Raw genomic sequence first — 17,634 nt, 5'->3', positions numbered from 1 at the left:
TGAAAGTTTATAAGACGCCGACGAGAAATAAGTACCTGGACGTTGAACATCAGTGACTTTTTTCAACAGTCTCAAGATAAACTGAAAATCGGAGAATCAAAATTCAATGTTTTACAGGAAAAAAATTTCTCAAGAGCCATGATTTAAATTTAGAGGTCGTTATCACAAGTGACTTCTGATTTCATCATTGTGCCTATAACAATATGCGTATATCGATGAACGATGGTAGATTTTTTCTAATCAACTAACTAACAATCAGCACAGGTCATTTCGTAAGAGAATTTAAAGAATTTAAAAATTGGTGCTTAAAATTTGAGCGTTTGGACGGAGCAATGCAGCTCGATTAAAGATTAAACAGAGAATAAAAACAACGCCGTAATTGAGAGTTCAGATGAAGCAGCTGCTTTTGTTTTCTTTTTAAATTTTCTTTTATTTTGTTATTGTTGGTATGAAAGTAAAAATGAAAATAATGCTTTCACAAATCATATCTGATCTCATAATGATTAGCTGTTTTGGCGTGGCTACTTGAGTTTGAGCTGCATGATACATGCATAAACTTTCAGATATTCTTTTAATGTGACAAAAGTTAAACCACCACACAGCAAAACAATCTCGAGTGGAGTAAATTTGAGTCTAAAGCAATAAAATGTAATGGTTTAATTGACCATACACTGTGCACAAATCAACGGTTAGTACCTTTTTCACACAAATAAAATCGCACCAAGCTGGGAATTTGCATGAAGATGATGATTCATATAGTGATAAATCATTGCTCATCAATTTTTCACTCGTCAATTTTCAAGGGAATCCTAATCTAACACTCCTCGCCCAAAGGAGTCCATAGGGAATTATCTTACCCTTCTTTTAAGAAGCCAACTCTATCTTATTTTTCATTGGCCGAAAATTAAATAACGGAATCATAAGCGTCATCAAGTAATTGACTTTTTGAATTGGGAAAACACTTGCGATACTTCTTAAATTTCAAGTCAGAAAGTTTGCATTATTCTGGTTTCTCATTTCATTTAACTTCTGCTCAACTTTAGCTAAAATTGGAACCACTAAAGACTAGAGAAAAATTGGCATTGTCGGCGAAACAGTAATTTCAAAACACTTGACAACCTAGTGGCGCAAAAGTGTCTTGGCCCTTCCGACTTATGGAATCCGCGCCTGGATGAGATATCGATTTGGACGAAGTGAAAGTTTCCAGCAGCCGAGAACTACCCAGTCATCCGCCTCGTCCTTTCCTCCTAGGACCCGTCATCGTCTTAAGTGTCACCCTAACATCTTCCAAGGACTCCAACGTCATCTCCGAAGTGACAATCCGACTACCAAAATTACAGCCCGTGAAGTCAGGACCCTTAGACCGGAACCCTTATTATCTTTGAGATATTGCTGCGGAATAACTCTTTTGGCTATCTCCTTGCTCGCAACTGCATGCGATTCGAGAGTTGCTTCTTCGAGGACAAAAACAAACATCAAAGCAAACTACAGAATAGGGTCGCAAGAAACACCACCGGTTCACTATCGACCTTTGTCCGGAGACTTCATGACCAGCAGCTCAAAAAACTCTGGAAGCCATGCCGTTATAGCACCCCATCCTATAAGAGGAAATCAAGATCAGATCGGTCCGAAGTATCCCACATACCCCCAGGAGCCTCCGGTCTACTCCTTGTTTAATCCCAAGGGTCCAGAGGAGATGGTTGGCGACGATCCGAACACCTGGTCTTCACATGTTGGGAAGGGCGGAGGAGGAGGGAAAGTGGACAAAAAAAGTGCTGCAGAATGGGGAAGAGCGATCACGTGGCCTATAAGAGAGGTCAAAAGTTCGAGCGAGTTCTTCTTCGATTCCCTGTCCCCGGCTTGGGGATACATGCAGCGGGTACCGCAAGTGGTGTTGCCCAGACGTTCCGGGTTCAATCTATTGAGGCTGCAGAGGTCAGATAGGGTCAAGGCTTCGGTGCTTCTCAGATCAATCGACATGGACGGTTAGTGACCTGTAATAAGTTGCTCGAATTTCGAGCTTGCTGAATTAATTTTAAAAAGCCATCTGCAATTTTTGAACAGATTTTGTATAGATATCGGACCTCTTTTAATTCTCACGTGAATTCTGCCACAAAATCCTTAAAGCATTTTTTTACATGCGCGAAATTCCTAAAATAACTATTTAGCTCTGTTTAATTTATTCTGGTAGTTCGATTTTTTTGAAATAATCTATCCTAGCATTGGTTCTCACCTGAATCTGAAAGGAGGTTATATAGGTTCTCTGCCTCTTAGAGAATTGATGTTAGTCATATTAAACCTTACCATTAATCAAAGATATCTCTATCAATCAACTCTCACCTCCAATGGTGGCCTTCATTTGCAGCCTTATTCTATGACACCTGTACCATCGCAAACATAAATTTCGCTATTTTAAGGAATTGATGTAATTTTGTTTGTAAATTCTATCAAGTATCCAATGTGGCTGTTTTTTTTTCAGCCAAATTTTGGTTGATAGAGTAACTAAGATAGTTTACTTCTAATTCTGTAGGTGCATCTTCAATGAAATGGGATAAAAATGAAAAAAAAACTGGAACAATGAATATTTCATTTGAGTTTTAATAATTCAAAATTTTATTATTTCAAATCAGTATAGGTCAAATGATACATGAGTAAAGAAATCGGAATGGAACGAGTGATATATCGAATAAAAGCCATTTTAATTGTAATTCGAACGACATAAAAAATGTCTAAAAAGTTTTCTAGGTGTTGATAAAAACCGGTTTAAGTTTTTTGCTTTCTACTGATATTTCAAGCGAGTAACGCGAGCTACAAGTGATAAAATAATCACAAAATACCTTGTTTTATTCCAGGATTAAACATTTTTGGAGCTTAACTTAGCGCTTTCTCACCAGTTAATATTTAAAAACAAGGATAGCCGGTTACTGTGCACGGAAAAATCCGACCAGTCTTAAGAAAAAACAGACAAAATTTTTTTCAGATCAGTCTTGTTTTTTTTCTGCGTGGTGTGATAAATGGTCTGAACAAGAAACTAAAATGTAGGCATATTAGAGTCATAGTAAAAGAGGCAAATTGGAGGAAACAGTTTTTGTAGAAAATGACAAGAAAAACAAAGAAATCAATTTAAAAAATTATTTTTTTTCTGAAATTTTTGAGCTCGCTTTGATTCGCTCAAAATTAGAATTAAACTCCAAAAATCTCAAACGGTTTTTCTAGAACCAGAAGAGTTTTTATAATTTTTTTTAGTTTCGTTCGATTTACGAATGAAAATAGGATTTAATATGGTTTATCACTCGACCCATTCCGATGATTATTTGTGGTACTTGATTTTGCGTAGAAAATAGAAACAAAAACAAGTAAAACTTGCAAAAACCAAGTTCCTACCCAATTTCAATGACCGGAACAAAAATTGAAAGCGAAAAAAAATAAAAATTTTTTTTCTTCATTTTTTACTTTCAAAGAAAACTGCAGCCGATTATCTTTATTTTCTTCGTCGTTTCAACCCAGTTCCGATTTCAAAACTTTGTTTCAACCTTCTTTCTTACAACTATACAGCTTATTAACTAAAACTCAGCTTATAAAACTAAAACTTTCTGAGCTACTTGCACAGTAACCGGCTATCCTTTATTCATTAATATCTTGCTTCAGAATCTACATTACGCAAGTGGAATAAATTCCTAATTTGTTGTATTGTTTTTTGTCTCGCAACATGGAATGTTCGCTCTTGTATTATTGTTCCGACTTTCGATACGAAAGTAACGGAATATTTGTGCTCGGGGTGGGTTTTTTTTTCTTCAGACAAATTTCGACTTTTTAACTAGCCATTTTTGACGGAATTTTTTATATCATTCGAAAGCCATTCTTGTCCTGAGCTTAAATTTGAAAAGATATTTCACCTGTGATCATTTTTCGTAAAGTTATGAGGGTTTAAAGATTGCCATTTTGGCCATTTTGACCAATTTGGGACAATTAACGCGCGATATATTTCGCGCTTTTAACGCGTAAGCGGAGAGTTAATCCGTTTTAGAAATCGTTCCAAATTGGTTAAAAGAAGCTTGCTTGCCATAACTGGTTTGTTACAAGGAGCAAAATCTATCGTTTTGTACTTTATATGGCGTGTGGGGGGTTGATTTTTAGAAAAAATTTCAAATTTTAGAAAAATTTTTTGTTCATTTTGTTTTAGTCCATTGAATTTTTAAATGTTATTACTGCTCCATAGACCTTAAAAGGCAGTCGGAAAATTCAGGGCTTCGCCCTGATACGAGCAGTCTTGTTTTTATTTAATCAACTTAGGACTCTAAACAAAGTTTTTTTTGCAAAAGTTTGGCGTTTCGATTTCAAGTTGGGATTTTTTCACCTGGAGCTTTTGTTTCAAAAGACATGATTGCTTTAGAGTCAACAATTTATCAATTTTGATAGGTAATTTATGTGCAATATAATGCTGATTTAAATTATCCGGAAAAAACGACCAAAATTTGAATTTTCAAACGCGTTTTTCTCAAATTTTGTTGAGGTTAGACAATAACAGAAGAAAAAAAATTTGCTTAAAATTTCACCAGAGTTGATAAGATTCAATTTTTACTTCAATCTCAAGTTCTCAATCAAAATTTTATCCCCAAATTGCGTCATTTTGGCATTTTGATCAGAAACTTATATAAAAAAACCTCTTATACAGCCCAACAAATTTTTAGAAGGGTAAAACTTCCAAAAAGCTGAATAAGAGAAAATATTTTTAATTGATAGCTAATAAAGACATTTTTACTGTACAAAAAATATAATCTATGGTTAAAAACAAACTTCAAACGTTTTACGAAAAGTTCTGCTCCATAAACCTTAAAAGGCAGTCGGAACATTCAGGGCTTCGCCCTGATACCAGCAGTTTTGTTTGCGTTAGTCTTTGCAGATTGTTAAGCGTTCGTTGCCGACAGGGCAGGACGTGGCTTATTTCTATTTTTTCTTATTGTACCGACTTTCGATACGAAAGTAACGGAATATTTGTGCTCGAGGTGGTTTTTTTTTTACTTCAGACAAATTTCGACTTTTTAACTAGCCACTTTTGACGGAATTTTTTAAATATCATTCAAAAGGTATTGTCGTCCTGAGCTTAAATTTGAAAAGATATTTCACCTGTGATTATTTTTCGTAAAGTTATGGGGGTTTTGGCCAATTTGGGTCAATTAACTCGCGATATGTTTCGCGCTATTAACGCGTAAGCGGAGAGTTAATCCGTCTTAGAAATCGTTCCAAATTGGTTGAAAGAAGCTTGTTTGCCATAATCGATTTGTTATAAAGAGCGAAATCTATTCTTTTGTACTTTCTTTATATTCATTAAAAAAATTTCAAATTTTAGAACTTTTTTTTTCATTTTATTTTATTACTTTTTTTTAATGTTACTAGTGCTCCATAAACCTTAAAAGGCAGGAACATTCAGGGCTTCGCTTTGATACGATCAGTCTTGTCTCTGTTTGCAGTGCAATTTTAACCAAATTTGAAAAAAAAACGCGTTTGAAGTTTCAAGTTTTCGTTGTGTCCGCATAATTTATTGTTCGATTAATGACTCGTTCAGTGTAAAGTCATGCGCAGCTCAAGTTTGTTAAATGGGTAATTAATTTTCATGGCTGAGCATCGTTAGGACATGTCTGTTCATGTCTGTTTCATGTAAAGAAATAAAATCAAGATGCACATGGATGAATTTGATATGGAAGTTATGTACGGGCTAAATCAACACTGTAGTAGCTATGAAGAGTTTTTGCAACAGTTTTTCAATAAAGCTCTTGCGGTCAAGTGGTACGGCTCAGAAATCAATCGAAATTTGAACAACGCAATTCAATTGGTCCACATTCTGATGTGTTGTTTGCTATATCAAACAAAAATAAAGCACTCAAATGATGGAGTACGGTGAAAAATTGACATGTCATAAAATAGACAAATCGTAAGCCAATCACAATCGAGTGTCATACAATAGACAAGTCGTAAGCCAATCACAATCGAGATAAGAAAAGAAAAGTAAGAAGTATTTTTTCTCTATTCTGATTGGTTTTATGCCGTGTCTACTTAACGGCATGTCTACTTGTTGCCGCGTAACCGCGGAAATTGAAAATTGCTGCTTAATTTAGCTCAGTTTAAACATCAAAACGCTGATTTGATATTCATAGTTCATAAGGACAGGAGGAAAATTTTCTCTACCTGATGTTCAAGCAGTCCTTTTTACATAACTGATAAATTGACTGAATCAGTATTTAACTAGACTTTTCACATAAAAACTGAAAAAGTCTATCCCCTTTGTGTTATATTCCAAATTTTGGGAAACTCTGTTTTCGGCACAAACTGTTATACTTTCGCCACTTTCGGCATTTCGGCTGAATTGAAAATTACGATATTGCTGTACGTAACCATGTGAAGTATAGCATGATGCCTGTGCCCGATGTGAAGTATTTTTTGTACGCGTTTTACAGATATTTAAATTTGAATGAATTCTTTAAGAAATCCAGTTTAGATTTTAGTTATCACTCACGCAGAATGAAACACGTTTTAACAAAAAATTCGTGTACAGTTTTAAACTTAAACTTAAAACAAATTTCAGTATTTTTTGCGTTTGTTTGATTGGAATATTCTGTGCAGTAAGCGAAGCAACACGATTCATTAGGTTCGGTTATTAATGAATTTTTTCAGTTATTAATGACAAGTTTGCACAAAAATTTTAAAAAAATAATTTTTCTCGTCTTTTATTCTTTTTTATCTACATGCCATTTTAGGGCCCTCTTTTCAGCGAAGTTAGCCCATGGAGAAAATACTCAGTTTGCCAATTTTTCTTGAACTCAGGTGTCATAATTCCTCTCGTTCAGATGCAAAAAATTTCGAATGGATTCGTTTTTATGGACTTTTTCATTTTGACCATTCCATTTCATGGATTCCTTTTCATTTTGACCTTCAGTGGTTAGTAGGTCTGCTTTTATAGCCACAGTTTTTCCTTTTATGGCAGGAAGAATTTGCACCATTTATGGCTAGTCTGTCTGCCATTTATGGCAAGTACAATTAAAATTGAGGAAGGAAGTCAGAAAGTGGTGTGAGCTTCAGTTCCGCCTGCTGAGACCCTTTTTCCAACTGTTTTTGTCAAGAAATCTTTTCTTATCTTCCAGGAAGCCCCCATCTTGTCTGGATGGCCTAAAAAGGGAGGCGTGTTTCTGCCATTAAACTGGGAGATGCCTCGTGGCAGAAGGAAGAATGAGCGATTGATATAAAGTTGTGAAAGCCGATCCCGGCTCGAATCAGATATCCTTTCTCATTAACCCTAAATCTGCCAATGAGACAGTCTGAATTTAGTATTGAAGCTTGGAGATGCTATTCTCATGACCGAAAAAGACCAATTGGCAGAAAATTTCCAGTCAAACGAAGCGGTTAATCTGTACAAAGTCTGAAAAACGTAACGCTTGTCAGTTTTGTATAGATTAACCACTTCGTGTGGCTCTAAACACTCTGCCAATTGACCTTTCGGTTATGAGAATAGCTCCCCTCTCCGATTGATTGGCACTTAATTGAGGTTGTAGTATGGTACTATTGCTACTATACCATGACAGTCGTGATAAGACCAAAACCCAGCAAGGGGTCACTTCCTTCCTCTTTCCTTATAAGGATTATCGTTATAGCAAATCGCTTTACTAGGCAAGATTCATTTTGACCTTCAGCGCACTGAATTTGTTTTAAGCGGAGAAGAAAACACTTAATTTTATGACTAACTCCAAAAATCATCACCCCTACCTCTTTTTTCATACAGTATGAGATAGTTAAAATATTTGAAGTGAGGACATTAGTTTTTACAAATTTTAGTTTGAGCATATTTGTTGTAAATCTAACCAGTGTAATATTTTGTTCTGAATCTAACCACTTGGCATATGGTTTTGGCTTTGGAAATTTTTGATGATCTTTTCCAGGTTTTCAATTTCGAAGTTTTCGATTTCTGTCGAAGCCCAAGAATAAACATATTTGGCACAACTTTCTGAAAGTCGAATCTCTGAGCAGGGATGGAGTGCCCGCCTTCCCCTAAATCCACCACTAGGCTGGGGGATTGGGACTGTTGTTTATTTGATCTTAAAACTGTAGATCTCAAGTTAAAACTTTTTTGACTTAACTCAGCAAAAAAAGCATACGATTTGAAATAACTTTTTCAAATGCTTTTAGAACAAGTTTAGCTGCTTTTTAGGCAGCTTTTGTAACTTTTCTGCTAATCGACTTTTGTTCCCTAATCATCAGCTCATCTGTTTAGATGACGGAGTTATATCCTTGGACGAATGGACTATCATGAGCAGGTACCTTCGTTTGGCCTAAAAAGTCAAAAAGACGAAACAATGAACAATCCAAACTTGAAACATGCATCTAGTAATCATTTTGAGGGACAACAAGAAAACTCGATCACTAACGCGGGAGCAGTTTTTCTATTTCGAATCCACAATTTAGCTTATTTTGAGTAGTCGATATCATATAATTTAATACTAAAAAGGTTATATGATAGTAAGTTTTTGTATCAATTGCAAAGTTTCAATAAACTTGAAGGAGTCCCTCTTCTTTTTAGCTAAATAGTTCATTACGAGGCCAACTGGTATAGTTTGTGAATTGTGAGCGGATTCCGCAAGAGGCTGAAACATTTGCAGAATCCGCTGACATCTGCGGAACCCGCTTACAGTTTGCAGAATTCACTTCCATTTGCGGAAACCATAAAACAGCTAGCTATATTCGCTGCAATCCGCAATAAATCTAGTGATAAACTTTAACTTACAAATATTTGTGCGCGGAATCCATGAAAATTTTAAAAGTGGAATCTATTTAATTTTTGAGCATGTTTTAATATTGGGGATTTTCACTTATTCCGCCCAAATTTCTTAATTTTGCGGTTTTGTATTTTTCAATGTGTTCAATGCAGAGAACAAGATACTGATCGCACTGATTGGTTTGTTTAGTACTATTGTGACCACTTTAGCCGAGTTCTAACGAGGCCGAATTGTGAGCAGATATGAAAATGGTCAACATTTTCTTTGAGCAGTTTTTTTGGTCTCTCCTTTCTTCTATATTTTTGGCCAATTCGGCCTAATTATAAGTCGACATAAAATTGTGAGCAAGTTTAAAACGGCGCTGAAATTTGATTGGCTAATTTTAGCCTATCAGATTGGAGGCGAAGCAATAAGTAGAATGGTCTAAGAGCAGAAATTTGTCCAAGAGCTGAAAAACTGAATCATATTAATTCTTACTGATAAACAACGGACAAATTGGTAAAAACAATTATCAGAATCGTCAGTAATAACAAGAAAATGAATAAATGTGTTTTTTAATTGAATTTTTTTTAAAATGTAGTTTAAATTAGTCAAATTATGCTTAAAATAATAGTTTCTGTGGTAATAAAAATAATTATTATAGTTCATTTACCAATCAGCTCATTAAAGTTGATATTTGTCTGTTTATCTGCTCTTGGACCCATTCGGCTCTTTGACCATTCTGCTTATTGACTGGCCACCAATCAGATTGAAGCAAAATAATTTCAGTTCAAGATGTTGAAATATTGATTTTTGGTCGAAATAAGTAAAAAGGCCCTAAGATTGTGTCTGGATTCCATTATTATGCACCCACTGAAAAGTGCGCTTGTCCAATGAACAGTTTAGTCTCGTAATGTTTGCTAAATATCCAGTCTAAGAACCTCAGCATATTCGTTTAAAATGCAGTTGACTTACTCGCTATTTCAAGCGATATATATTTTTTCAAACTTATCTTTAAAACCGAGCGCTCTGTCGAATGTCCAACTATACAAAAATGATTTGCTGAATAATTCATTAATGAACAACATATTTATAAACCAATAGCTAATTTGAATTCTGCTGAGGTTTAACTCTCAATTCCGCAATGGTATTCATAATAGCATAGCACGGCGGACACATTACGCATCCAACACGGGCCGAAACTGGATCCCATTGTGGTCTGTTTAGTTTTCAACGGGTTGCCGGTTGAGCCCATTTTTTTAAGCAAAAAAATGAGCCAAATTTTTAGCAAAAAAAGCTGATTGGCCCCAATTTTTGCAAAATAAGCCCAATTTTTGGTCCTCGATTTTCCATTATGGGACTGAATGAGCCCAATTGTTAAAAAAGGGCTAAATGAAGTCAAATTTTAGCAAAAAGGGGCTGAATGAACCCAACTCTTAGCAAGAAGAAGAGCTGAATGAGCCTAATTAATTTAGCAAATTGGGCTCATTCAGTATCCTAATTTTAGTATAAATAGACCAAAACAAACAGCAACTTCAAACCCTGGTAGAACAAGGGTGGTGTAAAGGTCTTGCGTACTCAAGGAAAAAAAAATTTTAGTAAAAGGTGCTGAATTAGTTGAGTTTTTGATCTTTGATTGCCATGGAAGGGGATAATTGTGCCCAATTTCTAAATATTGAGATCCTGATTGGGCGCCAATGGGTTCATTTTTTCCAAGATTAATAGGTGGCCAATCGTACTAAGAACTGGGCTCATTCAGCCTCCTTTCATGGATATTTTTCAGCAAAAGTTTTTAACCGGGATCTGGTCCAAGCCTAAACCTGAGGGTGTCAATAGATAAAGTGTGATCGAATGAAACGAAATCACTCGCTATATAGAATAGTTCCAATTTGAGATAGCAGTAGAGCTATCATGAAGAGTAGTTTCAGATAAAATACATCGCGTGTTCATCACGCTATCTATTTTAGGTCGGATAGGTTCGTACAGTCTTTTAGATTGATACTGGTCTAAGTCCTGCTCCTAATTCCCTGGTCTCAAAAGATCTATAGGATTACCGGAAAATGCGAAGTTATTAAGGGACTGACTTTCTTCGAGCATCTAAGATTTTGGTGTTAGTTATGGTGAAACTTGACTTTTCACTAAGAAATTTTACGTAATCAATCATAAAGCTAGAGACAAGTTGAAAAATGAAACTACAAACGGGTTGCAATATTTGCACACATTTTATCACCTCGTTTCCCCAACCTGCACGATAATAGAACAGAAAAACGCATAGATTTCACAGATCAAGAGGACATGCGGAGAAGTTAGGCTCAAATTTTGTTCTGAAAGGAGCTTTTTGAGAGGCTCTTTTTTTCTTCAGCTAATTAAGCGTAATACGAAAACCGCTAAAACTGTTCAAACTGAGTTTAAGAGTTTAACATTGACATTGAAAGTTCTGCAAATCGTTTTGTGTTGAGTCGATATAAACAACTTAATCAGCTTTTTGTTTCAGCTTGATGCCACGAGTTTTTCAAATTATATTAAGTTTGATATTAAGCAAACAGAGCATAATAATAATTTTAAATATTATTCAGATTATTAGAATCAAAACCTTTAGTTCCCTATCTATTTTTAATTTGTAACCTCTTTTTTTAAAATGTTTTTAATGTGCAACCCGTTTTTGGATACTCTCTAAAACAAATACCTTCCCAGCACAAAACAAAACAAAATTTTTAAAATTTGAATTGAAAATTAAGCACTATAGCCATACTGTTTTAAATAACACTATAGCACTATTTGTATAAGTAGGTGAACACGAATTCTCCTAATTAAGCGCTTACTGCGTCACCATCAATTTTAAACTACTAAGTTATGATAAAATAAATTAATTACATACTTTGTAGTAATTTAGAGCCTTTCCAGCAAAAAAAATCTGAAGTTACAAATCATATTCCTTTTAACCGCCCTCATGGCCCCAGCAGGAATAATTTAATAAAAGAAGCACAAATTGCTTGAACTCAACAATTTTGTGGCACCAGGAAGATCTGCAGTTAACTTTTTTAAATGTCAGAATGAAAACTTTTCGAAAAGTCTGATCAATAATTTTCCATATTCTAATAAATTCTTGCTCCCTGTGTTAACGTTACCACCGGGACTTTGTTATCCACAAATAAGCGGATGATCCCGCGCAGCTCTAGCTTTTCTTTGCTTAAACCCGATGGCCTTGATCTATCTGAGCCGGCATGCTAAGCTTCAATCTCTAAGTGTTCTTGCGACTTTTTGCTCAATAGGATGCTGAACTTAATGCTCTCTTTGAAGATTTTTTCAGCATAATTTTTCCCACTTATCATTGTTCTCCTAATTTGATTAGTTTTCTGGTCCCGTTTTGCATTCCTTCTTCTCTTGCTGCCACTTTTGAGTGTCCTATGGCGTAAGTCTGTTTTGGACTGGAAAAGCCAGATACCCTCACTTCGTAGACTTTTCGACAAATTCAGCCACGACACATTTGTTAGCATTCCAAGATCTAAAATTCTTCATTTGACAACCTAAATTTGACAGTTTCGAAAAGCGCATTAGTGTATTAGTGTTTGATTGCCCCAACGTATTACGAATAGCTCAATTTTTTACTATCCAATTTGTAATCAATTCCAGCTCCGTCTTGATCGTTTTTCTTGACAGATAATTGGATAACACTTCAACTGTTATTTCAAAAAAACCTACGGCCCCAGGCCTTGCTGTTTGCCGTAATCTTTATGAATAAACATGATTGATCATTGATCATTTCACGGATCGAGTTGATCACTTTATGTTTCGATTTTCAAAGTCCAGCGCATGTCAGTAGTCGACCGAAAAAGAATAGTCGATACAGGGCTTTAGGTCGCGCACGGTCGAGATATACTTAAAGAACTGTCAAAACATAACTCAAGCACGGTCGAAACATATCTCGAACACGGTCGAGAACGGTCGAAACATACCTCGAACACGGTCGAAATCTCTCGAAACATACCTCGAGCACGGTCGAGCACGGTCGAAACATACCTCGATTACGCTCGAGAACGGTCAAAACATACCTCGAGCACGGTCGAGCACGGTCGAAAAATACCTCGAACACGCTCGAGAACGGTCGAAACACACCTCGAACACGGTCGAAACATACCTCGACACACGGTCGAGAAGGGTCGAAACATACCTCGAGCACGGTCGAAACATACCTCAAACACGGTCGAGAACGGTCGGAACATACCTCGAACATGGTCGAGCACGGTCCAAAAATACATCGAATACGGTCGATAACGGTCCAAACATACCTCGAACACGGTCGATAACGGTCAAAACATACCTCGAGCACGGTCGAGAACGGTCAAAACATACCTCGAGCACGGTCGAGCATGGTCGAAACATACCTCAAACACGGTCGAGAACGGTCGAAACATACCTCAAACACGGTCGAGAACGGTCGATAACGGTCCAAACATACCTCGAACACGGTCGATAACGGTCAAAACATACCTCGAGCACGGTGGAGAACGGTCAAAACATAACTCGAGCACGGTCGAGCATGGTCGAAACATACCTCAAACACGGTCGAGAACGGTCTGAACATACCTCGAACATGGTCCAGCACGGTCCAAAAATACATCGAATACGGTCGATAACGGTCCAAACATACCTCGAGCACGGTCAAGCACGGTCTAAGCATACCTCAAACACGGTCGAGAACGGTCGAAAAATACCTCGAACACGGTCGAGAACGGTCGAAATATACCTCGAACACGTTCGAGGGGTCGAAACACACCTCGAGCACGGTCGAAACATACCTCGGACACGGTCGATAACGGTCAAAACATACCTCGACCACGGTTGAGCACGGTCGAAACATACCTCGAACACGGTCGAGAACGGTCGGAACATACCTCGAACATGGTCGAGCATGGTCCAAAAATACATCGAATACGGTCGATAACGGTCAAAACATACTTCGAACACGGTCGATAACGGTCAAAACATACCTCGAGCACGGTCGAGAACGGTCAAAACATACCTCGAGCACGGTCAAGCACGGTCGAAGCATACCTCAAATACGGTCGAGAACGGTCGAAACATACCTCGAACACGGTCGAGAACGGTCGAAATATACCTCGAACACGCTCGAGAACGGTCGAAACACACCTCGAGCACGGTCGAAACATACCTCGAATACGATCGAGAACGGTCGAAACATACCTCGAGCACCGTCGAGGACGGCCGAAACATACCTCGAACACGGTCGAGCACGGTCGAAACATACCTCAAACACGGTCGAGAACGGTCGAAACATACCTCGACACACGGTCGAGAACGGTCAAAACATACCTCGGACACGACCGATAACGGTCAAAACATACCTCGAGCACGGTGGAAACATACCTCGAACACGGGCGAGAACGGTCGGAACATACCTCGAACATGGTCGAGCACGGTCCAAAAATACATCGAACACGGTCGATAACGGTCACAACATACCTCGAACACGGTCAATAACGATCAAAACATACCTCGAGCACGGTCGAAACATGCCTCGAACACGGTCGATCACGGTCAAAGCATGGCTTGTGAACGGCCAATGAATTATGATTTCGGAGTCAAAGAGAAAAATATTTTTAAAATACCAATTTATTTTTCAATATTTTTGACTAAAGATTTTTTAAAAAATGGCTCACAAATAGTTCATCTCTAGAAAGTCTTTGAATTGCAAATAGTTCTAATCATTTCATTCTGATTTTAAAAACATAAATCATTCAAAAAGTATAAATCATAACGTTTAATTTTGGATATCATCTGTTGTTTGAAAGTTGAGTACGGTCGAAATAACTCCTGCTTGGGTCGAGCACGGCCGAGCAAGGTCAAAACATACCAAATTTTGGTCGGGATGGTCAAAACAAAAAGTGAGCACCTCTACCCGGGTTAATGTTTGCGGTGTCTCTTTGCTCAATAGTGTAGAATTGGTGAATCTACTGTATTTCATGCTATAGGAACCTGAGCGTAAGATTGATTCGTCATTAAGTTAAGTAGTACAGCAAACAAAGGGTAAAGTTCTAAATAGTTGAATCTTCGAAGATATAGTCCCTCTTATGGCAGAAAACTCAGATGGAGTAAGATTTGCAAATCCACCCAAATGGGAACTACAGCGGCTAGGTTTGTGAAACTCATAGGATGGATACTTGAGATGATTTGACCCGTGCATGCAAAAATCATTAACCCTCAGATCCCCCGGCCCCAACTGACAACGTTTCCCGGAAGTGCAAATGGCCCTATTAGAACACGGAAACTAGCGGCGGTATTGGGCTCAAATTTTAGTATGTTGTAGGCCTAGTTAAGGAAAGCTTAAGTTTGGAACCCCAGACTGCTATGATCCCCACTTCCGGTTTTATGCCCTAAGTAAACAAACCCACCCCTAACGTCCGGAAGTCGTTTCTCGGCCACTGATGAGCGCAGGGAGCTGAAACTTGGAGGGATGGTAGGTAGTGGCAAGATACATCTTGTATTATAGTTTGAACCGAATCCGGCGGTTGGATCGGAAGCTATCAGCACTTGAAAAAACAACCCCTAGACAGGAAATAGGCAATTTACACAAAATATTGAGCAAGGGCATATCGATTTTATGGCGGGATCAGATACTACAACTCATTACCGAAAAAAGACCCCTCGTGATTGAAACCCCTCCGGCAACTCCTTCCGGTGTTACTAGCCTTTTCCAGGGAAAAGTAAGAATGGACCCTTGAAATGGGATAACCTTGGAAGTATTAACGGGATGGATTAAACTTGGTAGGTAGGCCCCCTATAGGATTCTAAACCTGATTGTGGAATATTTACCCCGGGTGATTCCGTGGTGACCTCAAATTGACCTTAAGGCGTTTAGGATTAAATTTGTATAGAAAACCTCGGGAATAACACCGGAAAGTGGCGTATTCCCCAGCCCAACCCCTGGAAATGAGAATGGGTCATCTTGCTAAAACAATTGGGATGAAAACTTATATATTGGAAATTACAGCAGAAGCCCATAGAAATACAGTTTTACATTGCAACCTTGGAGTAGTGGATTTAATTCAAAGTGGACTTGGCAAACATTGGGTTCAGTTTAGCCTGGCAAATGATCTATTAATAGCAATTAAACTTGACTAAAGAAAAGTAATCCCAGAGCAATTTGATAGTAAATAGGACCGTAGCATGAGAATTGGGTCTCCTAGATAGGCTGAACAGACGGGAAATTTACTTGGCTTCGCGGAGGTGGCATTTTGGTTTAATTTGACCCCTAATACGCGAACTACATTCCCCTGATAGCTAAAAGGTCACGATTGGAATAGAGTAAAGATCAAAATTTTAGATGCTTGGATTGATTTAGCTACCCATGAAAAGTTTCTCCCCCTACCCTTGGGAGGTCGGAACATTAACGGAGTAATTAAAATAAAGACCTTGGGAATAAAGACTGAGCAAACATGGCATGGTTTGGAGGGCGAGTTGAACTCGAGAGCTCAAGCTCACAGAGTTCAAGAATTAGTTGATTAGAATCGTGTGACATTTGTTTGCTTGGTAAAATTGTGACAGCTACCGCATACCGGGTATCTAATAAGCGTGAAAAGGTTGATAAAAGAAACCGAAGTTGGCACGTGGCAGAGTTGACGGGAGGAGGGATATAGTATCAAACATGTGCGGACGGGTGATTTAAGCGGATGTCAGGACTGATAGGGAATGGCGTGACTTAACTAAAACTAAGTGTAAAGAAAGATAGGGAATAGGAGGGTACTGGAGAGCCGGTAAGAGTCAGAACAGTGTTAGCTACTATCAAGAGTAGTTTAATCTCATCAGAGTAGAGAACAATTATTGCTGGCGAGCGAGTTGATTGCAACCCGAGTTTAGTACCGGGTTGAATAAGTAGTGTGAGCAAGCTGATTGGAATCCGAGTTTAGTACCGGGTTGAATAAGTAGTGTGAGCGAGCTGATTGGAAACCGAGTTTAGTACCGGGTTGAATAAGTTGTGCCAGCAAGTTGTGTCGCTGGAGTAGGCGAGTTTTGAATCGTGAATCGAGTCAATCGAAAACTGACAAGCGATTAAACGGAACGGGTCGCTGGTTTCAAAATAGAAGTTGCTAAATAGTAGTTAGCTTATTAAGGGCACTGTAAACTGCTTTTATTTGCTTTGCGAATTTACTCATTGTGCCAACAATTTGCTGAACTAGCTAAAAGCACGAGAAAAGGGCCGAAAATAGCCTAAATTGAGGGAGAAGTTGCGTAATCCTTTGATCGGCCGATTTAGTCTGACCACCAACATAACCCTTTCGGGATTGTGGCTCATATCGTGTCTTAGTGTCCCCCGCTATTACACGGTATAAAGGGGAGAAACTCTGCAGCCGTTAAGTAGAGTGAAAGCGTGCGTGCTTAGAGGAGAAGGCTACCCGGAAAAGAAACTACAAATATGATGCCTGTTAACTTGCACTTTTTTGTTCCTTTCAGCTTTATCCTCCCAATTTAAACAATCGGTAACCAAATTCAAGTTTGTTTGTCTGCAATTGCGGCTGCTTTTTCCCTTGCTGCTGCCTCTGAGAGACCTACAGAACCAAGAAGGACAAGACAAACATTTTGCTTGTCCGCATCCACTTTCAACAGTTGCCATTCGATTATATTTTGATTTTAGTACCCGTCCTACTAATATTGAGAATTTTTTTAAAAAAACAATCTCTCTCCCTTTCTCTGAAAAAAATTAAGATCAGTTATTATACATTTTATTTGATGTTAATCGATTTTTAGTCCATCAAATTTTGATACATTTATAATCAATTTTGTTTTTTCTTCGAGATTTTTTTGATCCTAATTTCTGATTTTATTGTTATGCGCAAAAATTTCCATTTTAATCAATTCTAATAGATTAGAA

At 37.8% G+C, this 17,634-nt stretch overlaps 1 long non-coding RNA gene across 1 annotated transcript; it reads left to right on the top strand.

Moving 5' to 3' along the window:
* Positions 1–393: 393 nt before the first annotated feature.
* On the top strand, positions 394–8,555 carry LOC134847781 (uncharacterized). Its single transcript, XR_010162876.1, has 3 exons — positions 394–688; positions 1,044–1,985; positions 8,264–8,555. It is a non-coding gene; the product is annotated as an uncharacterized LOC134847781 (long non-coding RNA).
* The last annotated feature ends 9,079 nt before the right edge of the window (positions 8,556–17,634 follow it).

The sequence above is a fragment of the Symsagittifera roscoffensis genome, chromosome 6 (genome assembly GCF_963678635.1).
Source record: "Symsagittifera roscoffensis chromosome 6, txSymRosc1.1, whole genome shotgun sequence".
In the NCBI taxonomy this organism is placed as follows: Eukaryota; Metazoa; Xenacoelomorpha; order Acoela; family Convolutidae; genus Symsagittifera; species Symsagittifera roscoffensis.
The sequence above is the reverse complement of the archived record's forward strand: the minus strand, read 5'-3'. Positions and strand labels throughout refer to the sequence as shown.